Here is a 9,767-nt window from a genome sequence, read left to right as displayed (position 1 = left end):
ATTGGACATATAAAGGATTAACAGCTTTATGTATGGTAATGGAGGAAGGGAGACTAATTAGTTTTGATAAAATGAAAGATAAATATTCATTAGAAACACAGGATTTTTATAGATATCTACAGATGAGGCATTTTGTCAATAAAACGATAAAAGCTAAGGCTGAATTGAGTAAACAGCTGTTAGACGTATTTAAAAGGGCATATAGTTCAAATAACAATAGAGGTATTATAGGTGACCTCTATAAAGGATTAACAAATATGAAATTACACTCAACCTTGTATATCAAAACAAAATGGTAAATGTAGGGAGGAATAGAGATAAAGGAGGAAGAATGGACAACAATATGGGCATATCAATGGAAATGTAGCAGCTCACAGAGCTGGAGGGAATTTGGGTGGAAATGCCTGATAAGATATTTTATTACACCTCACCAAAAATCTCACTATGAAGGTAACCCTCCCGCTTGCTGGAGAAATTGTGGAAATACAAATGCAAATCACTATCATATTTTCTGGGACTGTCATGTTATTAAAACTTATTGGAAGGGAATACATGCAGCAATACAAGAGACATTTGGAAGATATTTACCTTTGGAAAGTAAAACTCTATTATTTGGACTTATGCCAGAAGGATGGACAAAGAACGATAAATACTTGTTTAATATTTTACTGGCAGCAGGCAAAAAAGCCATCACAAAAAAATGGCTTTCTTCAGAGAGCCCAACTATGAACATGTGGATGAACATCACATGGACATTTACAGAATGGAGAAAATGACAGCAGATGTGAACTACAAGAGGGACCTGTTTGTATCACGATGGAAGAAATGGATGGACTACATTAGAAAACGCAGGCCAGTTTTTGCTTTTGCAAGATTTTGACTTTGTTAACTACTAGAAGACTAGAGGAAATATTAGTTATATTAATGGAAACAAAAACACACTCCCTATATTTATTTATTTATTTTTCTTTCCTTTTTCTTTTTCCTTATGTATTTTTTATTTATGTTGTTTGTTGTTTCCTGTTTTGCTTCTTTTTCTTTTCTTCTTCTTCTTCTTCTTTCATTCTTATTGTATGGATATTTTAGTTGTTTAAATATAGAAAAAAAGAAAAAATATATGTACTGAAAGATAGCTGAAGTTGATGGTATTGTATAGTGATTTTAAAATGTCAATAAAATTATTATTATCATTTTTTTAAACGGATTACATATTGTTGTTTTTAGCGTAATTTTTTAATCTTCTTGTAACATTGAAATGTAACATTGTAATGACCAAGTGAGTTTCAAATGATTTACTGCCTGTGTTAGGTTTTAATGCTTACACAAAGTGCGATCAAAAAGTTTCACAACTGTGAAAAATAAAAAGCAGAAACTATAGGTACATTTCATGAGTCCATTATTCCTCTTAAACAGATATTCTTATGAAGTGTGGCGTCTCCAGCACCCTGGATCGCACTGACCATTTGTACCTCAGAACTGAATTCGGAATGCCATCTGGTGAGTTAAGTAATTGTATAGACTGGGACAGTAACTGTAAGGTTACACAGGTTATCCAGATGAAATTCAACTTATCAGGGGGAACTTTTCTGTTGTAAATATGTTCTAAATTGCCCTTAAGTCTGGTAAGGCATGGTCTTGCATTTGTAATATAGACACTTTATGTGTTTTTGTAAAAGTGCATTCAACAGCTCTTTTCTTCTTATTTTTTGAGCCAGCACCATTTGGTGCACTGTGACTTTAAATGGCAAGCACATTTCATTATATGCAGGAATATGCATACATTCAATACCATCATTCAATTAAGTGCTGACTGCAAACATAAACTGGCACAAGAAGCTGCAATGCAACCAGAGTAAACCCACAAACTTCTACATTAACAGCTTGTCGTAAAAGCCACAGCTGTTACTTCTTTTTTTTTTCACCCAATTTAGTGACCTTGCACTTGCTTGACTACTCTTTTTTTGTTTGTTTCCATGATGAAGAAATTCCTCTTATTCGCTCACTACATGCAATTTTAGTTTAACAGCACCTGACACTCAGAGCATCTCTACTGTTTGCATTATAGGATAATCAGTGGTCCATGGGCAAAAGGGCAATCAACCAGATAAGGCACAAGGCGCACAGGGTGTGGTGACTATGTTAGGTATTTGTGTACCCAGAGGCACATGGCGCACCTGCGGCACAAGTGGTATTGTATTACTATCAATACAGTGTGGTGTTTACTGTTTGGTATCTAAATCAGGCTTGCATATTCACTTTAAAAGGACTCTCAGCAGTCCTTTGAAAACCTAAGTACACCCCACGATTCAGAAGATTGTACTACTTTTAGCAATAGTAGGTTGAAGTTTTCTGTTTAAATTTATCTTTCTCTGATTTTGTTGTGGAGAACTTTTGGCCTCCTCTTCTTTATGATGTTTCAGTTCACTGAGGTTTGCAGGGGTTCATTTATGCACAGTTCTCTTAAGGTCCTGCTGCAGCATTTCAATCAGGTTGAGGTCTGGACTTTGACTGGTCCATTGCAACACCTAGATTCAGATGACATGGGTGACTCTAGAACACTTTGTTATGCAGAGGAGTTCTTAGAGACGTCTTAGAGAGCCACATCTGGCGAGTTGGGTAATGGTGTAGACTAGGACAGTCATTGTTCTAGTCTATACCAAATTACTGTATTCAAGGGAAAACTCCAACAATCAGACAACATCCTAAGAAAAGCGGTTTGCAGTGGTGGGAAAGTCCATCCATTCACAATACGAAGTTTGTCATTAATATACTGCAACAACATGGGAATAGAGCAGCTTTGAGAGAATTCAACATTAATGAATCAATGGTACGAAGAATGAGTTGAGTAAAGTTTGACTTATCTGACTGTTTTGTTTCGCTTAATGCGCCTTATAATCCGGTGCGCCTTATGGTCCGAAAAGTAAATAACATGCTGGAGTAGTATATAAACATGTGGAGAGTGAAAAGACACACATGGAGAAAAAGTGCTCAATGCACAAGTCCACAGCAGTCTGAGCCAATACCAGCATAACTAAGAAATAGGTTAGGGTCACCTGATCCAATCCTAGTAAAAAACTTAATGAAAAAGGAAAGAATCTGGAGATGATGTGTATCTCCTGAATCTAAAATGGAAGCTAGTTCCACAGGAGAGGGGCCTGAAAGCTGAAGGCTCTGCCTCCCATTCTACTTTTAGAAACTCTAAGAACCACAAGTAAGCCAGCAGTCTAAGAGTGAAGTGTTCTGTTAGGATTATAAGCTACTATGAGGTCTTTAAGATATGATGGGGCCTGGTTATTCAAGATTTTGTATGTGGGGAAAAGGATTTTACATTAAATTCTGGATTTAGTAGAGAGCTAAGGAAGAGAAGGTGATAGAGGAGAAACATGGCCACTCTTTCTCGTCCTTGTTAGCTGGCTCAGTACAGTGTTTTGAATCAACTGAAGCTTTTCACAGAACTTTTACAACAATCTGATAATAATGAATTAAAGTCGTCCAGCCAAGAAGTAATGAGCTCATGAACTAGTTTTACAACATCAATCTGAGACAGGAGGTAAATTTAAAGATATTGTGCAGATGATAGAACAGCCCTACATATTTGTTTGATATGAGCTCTGATGGACAAATCCTGATCAAAAATGACTAAAAGATTTCTCACAGTGTTGCTGGAGGCCAAAATAATTCCATCAGAATTAAGTATCTGATTAGAAAACATGTTTCAAATATATTTAGGGTCAAATATAATAACCTCAGTTTTGTCGAATTTAGAAGAAAAAAATTACAGGAATTCCAGGTATTTATGTCTTTAAGTCAGGCTCATAGTTCACCTAATTGATTTGTGTCATCTAGCTTGATGGATAAATAAAGCTGGGTATCATCTGCACAGCAGTGAAAATATGCACAGGGTTTTCTAATAATCTTGCTGAAGGGAAGCGCGTATAGTGTAAAAAAGAGTGATCCCAACACAGAACACGATGTAACTCCATGACTAACTTTTGTGTGTGGAGAAGACTTCCCATTTTCTAGAACAAATATGAATCTATCTGATAGATATGGCTCAAACATTGCAGCTTATTTGTTTTAATAACATTGCACAGCCCGACCTTGGTGTCAGTTTGTTGGGACATTCACTTCTGGGAATATTGTGGCATTGTATCAATGCATATCTGAATCCTCCAGACCAGCAGACACTTAATGATAATCAGTTAATCAAGTGAATTTGATTAGCAGCACTACCCTCCAATTCCTATGGAAGCATGAAGGGCGTACTGTAATTTTTGTTGTTGTTGTTGTTTTGACTATCCTTTTTCAGGACCGCAGATTCCTGTGAAAATGTTCTTTTTCAGGTGATTAAATAGGAAGCTATGGACCTCACAAAGATTAACTTCACCTGAAGGTGCAACTTTATGAGCAATGTATTTTCTATTGAATTTGTGAAAAAGTGATTATTTAACATCTGCACACTGTAATTACAGGCTAAGTTCTCATGCATGGTATCTAATTGACTAAGAAATTAGGCTGAAGGTCAAAACACACTTAATTTACTTCTAGACTGAGGTTATTAATTTTAGGCAGTGCTGCAGAGAGTACACTTTTAAATGCGTACTTTTCTTTTGTTCTAATACTTCCTGAGGACATTGCAAAACATCAGGAGGAGGCCTGAATTCTAGTATTATGTTCATTAAAATGACATTAAAAAATAATGTGCATATTCAATATTACTGAATAGGAGCACTATTTACTGAGAGTTTGCAGAAAGAAACATTGAGATCTGCATTTATTTTATACGTCCACACAGTAGAAGTCCATGTACTATGACATTTCAGTCCAAGCAAAGAGAGGTGAGTTGAAAGTGCATATTATTTTTATAGTCTTTTCTTTATCAATGTATTTGTGGGTGTAGCGAATTCTTATGAAGAGAAACACTACCCCACAGTGGTTAGATTTTCTCAGTGCTCCAAACTGTTCCTGACTCACACTAGTGGAAAGATTTTTGCCCACCGCAGAAGGATTCAGTAAAAGGCAAAAGTGCATTTTTATATACATCATGTGAGCGATTTAAATTAAGCTATATGTGTAATAAATGTAACCTCCACTGCCAGAAAAGATCTCATCTGTCTTTAAAAAGAAAAGAAACAATGCAAGAGGGAAAATAATGCTTTAATTTTTAACAGCACACAGCCAGGATAAACAACAACAAAAAAGATCTAATAAAACAGTTGATCAAATGAGCTATAACAATAAATGAATTAGCTAATTGCAGTGCTGAAAGTACATTTACCTACTACAAGTTTTAGTGCATTCTTTAATTATATGTCATATAATTACTACATTACACACATTTAAAGTGACTGTTCATGATGAAAACCCCCCAAAAAATTACAAATGCCGTCAGTTCCCCTAAGCTCTACACAGCTTTATAGCTTCTCGTCAACACTTTCATCAGCACAGTTTTCAACCACAGGAGGCAGCAGATACAGTAAATGACTAGCTGGTGAATACAACAGAGCATTTAAGAGCTGAAGAGAGCCACATATTTCCCTCAGGAGTTACTGTTGACAAAATCAAACCCACAAATGACAGTCAATAAATATTGAACCTGCATTGATTTGGCTGTCTGAAATATGACTGCAAATAAAGGCCAATGTTTCCTTTGTGTGTGCTGGATGTGTAAAACTGCAACTTTCACCATATTAACTTCCCAAGGTAATATGTCAGCAGTCTGTTTACAGCTTGGGGCATCCCCAAAGTGTCAAAAACTAACAATTACAGCTGTTTAACATGAGCAGATGTTTCATTTGAAAATGAAACCATGTGATTAACATGAGGTTGGCTAGTTACTCTAAGAAACAGACTAGATTAAGTGAAAATATACATGCATTTAATTTTATTTTAATTTTCATTGTTTTCTTTGTTAAAATAGAAGTGTTTCTGTTTAATGAGGGGGTTATGTGTTATGTCTCTTTAACACAGTGGATCAAAACTGAAAAGCTGTTTTCACAAATAAACTTTGTTCTTGTTCTTTAGCCTAAGGCTAAAGGGCTAGACACCCCGTATGGAAAAGAAATAGGAAAAACCTATAAAAGACTTGCATCAGCTTTAGCTTGCTTCATATAGTGAATCACATAAGTCTTATATGATTTACTCACCACTTTCTCATTACTTTCATATATTGTTTCAGGAAGTATCCAAAACATACAAGTTTCATTTATATAATTTTTCAAGGGATCTTATATCTGTTTTCACTCTTTTTCATACAAGTTTCACACAAGACAGATACAAACTTTATAAGATTTATATATATCTTTTCCATATGGGACAGTTCAGTGAGTCCTGGTAATCCCCTGTGTCTAGGAAATGGAGAATGTTCACTTTTAAAGTTGTGCCTCATCACGGCAGCCAATGCAATTTAAAAGGTGCAACTTTTACTATAAAGGCAAAGGATCTGCATTTCCAGCTTGTCCACACTTTTCACAGCTCAGCAAGCAATTTGTGAGTGCAGATAAATCTCCATTTTCCATTCAATCTGCAGGTGACTACAGCACCCTTCTATTGCCCTTGCAACGAGTTTTTCTGTACAGCACATATCTCTTTGCAACTGATTTTACCCAGTTACTGGAAGCAACCTCTAGCAACCACCAACCAGTTGGAAACCAGTCTTTTCCTATCATGGCCCTGACCAGTCTCTAGGCCAGTGCAACTGGTTTTTAGTAACCCCCAACAATCACTATTTGGCGTGTCTGGTCAATTTGGATGGAGGACATATTATTTTGTCTCTGTTTTCCATTTGATCAGGCACTGTGCAGAACATCCAGTTCCCTATTATGGCTTTCACATTACTAAGATTCCAGTATCAAATGATTATATAATTCTGATTTGTTGTTCCTGCACTCCATAACCTTGGATTTGACTCAGGGTTATCTTTTTCTGCTGAGGTTAAGTAGAACTTATTTGTTCCATTATCATACAAGATATGTAGCTTCACTGTATACTGTGAAAAGTGTCAGTGATTTTCATTTTTTGTCTCTCTTGGCTACCCTCTATCTTTTAGCTCTGATGCTCAATATAAAAAAAGGCAAGCCCTAAGGGGCAATTTGATGCTAAGGCTTGAACTGTCATTAGGAAGTCAGAGATAGTGTGACCATAACGCCAGATGACGCTGTCCATCTGCCCTCAGAAAATTGTCAGTAGTCACTATAGTCACCTTCTTCTAAAGCAGCCTTATATATCCGATGTTCGTCATTCCCAAGCTATTATAATGCATCTTTTGTCTTCTGGCCAAAGCTGAGACCAAAGAGCATCTCAGACAAGGGGTCATAGAAACAGCGAATGAAAGTAAAGCCTTCATCGGCCTTTCAAGGTAATAAAACACTTGTCATTTTGTTCCAACAGTATTATAAATAAATTTGTGACACTGCTGTTTTCAAGCCTTGAAAAGGGTTTCTGAGGACATACACAACTCCAGTCATTTATGGTGTTGTGTTGTTGCTTGTAAGTGTCGACAACACCAATTTTATACTGTCCAACCAAGACCTACTACATTTACTGCAAAACTGTCGTCATGGAACTAAACAGAAAGCTGGTTGTACTGACTCAGAGGAGGCTTGCGTTTATGATGACCTAGAATTTTTAACTATTAAGGCTTTCAGCTAACAGTCTTATATTAAAGGTTACTCATGGATATAATTCCTTCGCAGCAATGGAGGACAGCCTGCTCTAAAGAAGCATCTAAGTCTTAAGGCCTAAAGCACCCGCCCTCATTAAAAGGTTACCCATGGATATAGTGCCTCACAAGCAAAAGAGGGCAAAATGTTTCAGGTTTTTATATATATAAAAACAATTTGTATAACTTAATACAAGCACCTTCGTGGATTAGTGCATATTTCCTAGTTGTCAGTCTGCTGAAAGGCTGTTAGTGAAGGAACACTGGGATACAAATTATCTGTAAGTTAAATGTTTTATCTCCAAAATTCCCTTTGAAATCTTTTAGAGTGCATGCCCTGTGATCGCATTTTTGCACGATCAGCCTATGTGGTCTTGTCATTCATCCCTTTTATCTGTATAAACGCTCATTGTGATACCATCCCCTCAAGCTATATTCTAGTATCTAAGTATGCTAGCATCAGCACAGTGCTCACTGTTGTCTGTGACAAGTGGCATATGTCTGATATAGAGTATTCTCGCAAAAGAACAAGAATGGTCTTCATCAGACTGAAATCTGTAGATGTTCAAAAGTGGCAGTATAATCCACGATCCCATTTACTGGCACTATAATGCCCCCAAATATAATTATAAATATATTTTCCATCACTCAACTTAATTGACTTACTATTTCCACTTTCATTAATAAGTTGTTTTTATTGTCTCAGCATGGCACCTGGCAGTTGTTTGAGATGTGGTGGGGGTTTTTATATACCTAATTATCTGTGCTTGAAATCAATTAGCTTTTATTCTCTTTAGGCTTGGCAGTAGGATAGAATATATTTTCAGTATAGTCCTGGTATACAGCAAGAAAAACAGCCAGCCGGTGAGGGAATAAATGGGGATCCTTTTAGCCACAAAGACTAGCCCTGTGTGAAACTCTACCTCAAACAGTCCCCAAACATAATAATTGAAAACCACAGAGGCAAGAGAAACATAGAAACACATATTAGACTACGTGTGTCCTGTAGCTGCAGGCCATCTTTTGAAAGCACGCTGTCAAATTAATTTTCAACCTCTCAATCTGAAAGTCCTGCTGATGGCGAGGTTTGGTTTATCCTGCCTGTTCATTGTGGAACTACATTTGCAACTGATAGAGCACCAGAAATCCATGCTGTTTTCCTTTTGTATGCCCACAAAGTCTACTGGGTGTGGACAATGAAGAGAAATGGTGGTGTAGTTTAAACAGTGTGATATGTAGGAGGCAGTGAATGAAAATCAGTTAAAAGGTTGTTACATGTTTAGGCTAAAGCAACTGACAAATAAATACCATCTTAGTCAGCTGTTAACTATTGATGGAAAGAGTTAAAAAAGCAGTGCTGCCTAACAGACTGATTATATTCTGTTATACTCTCTGGAGGATTTCCTGCTTTTTCTGGGAACACATGAATTGGGCTCTTTAAGATTCATGTTGGGATTGGTGTCTGCTTTTCTTACTCAATATCTAACGACTTTTCAGCAATGACTTGTCATCCTCTCTGACTCTTAGAGTGACTGTAATTGACAAAATGGATCAGATGTTCTATTCAATATGACCTGAAACTAGTCACTAGGCCCATAAAGTCATCATCAAAGTATTTACTGAGATCACAGAAAAGGGAGCGAACGGCTGTTTTCCCATTGACTTCTGTACAGTCTGAAGTATTGTTGTCACCCATGTTGGTCTTTAGAAAGAATTCATGTTTTAGCACTTAATTAACTTACCAGACCCAGAAGCTGTGTCCCTATCATACACCGTTTCTCCTAGAAATACTGGTTAACAGAACAGGCTTGCTAGCTGCTATTCTAGAGACAAATGACTAGCAATGTCAGGTAAGCATTTGAAATGATAATATTCTGAAACTCTGATAAGTCCATTTTAGTCATTACAATTTTTCAGGATATGTACTGGATTGACAGATTTTCAATCTGTTTAGTGGATGTGGTCGTATTATAGTGTGGACCAAAGAGCAACCAAGTGAATGTCACATCGACATCCATAAAGCAATTACACAACCGTGTTCAAATATGCTCTGCCTCTGACCTGTAAATGGCACTGCTAGTGATCCTGGTTCTGCTGGTGAAATTAT

The sequence above is a fragment of the Haplochromis burtoni genome, unplaced genomic scaffold (genome assembly GCF_018398535.1).
Source record: "Haplochromis burtoni strain Fernald_Lab_line unplaced genomic scaffold, NCSU_Asbu1 Contig_59, whole genome shotgun sequence".
Lineage (NCBI taxonomy): Eukaryota > Metazoa > Chordata > Actinopteri > Cichliformes > Cichlidae > Haplochromis > Haplochromis burtoni.
The sequence above is the reverse complement of the archived record's forward strand: the minus strand, read 5'-3'. Positions refer to the sequence as shown.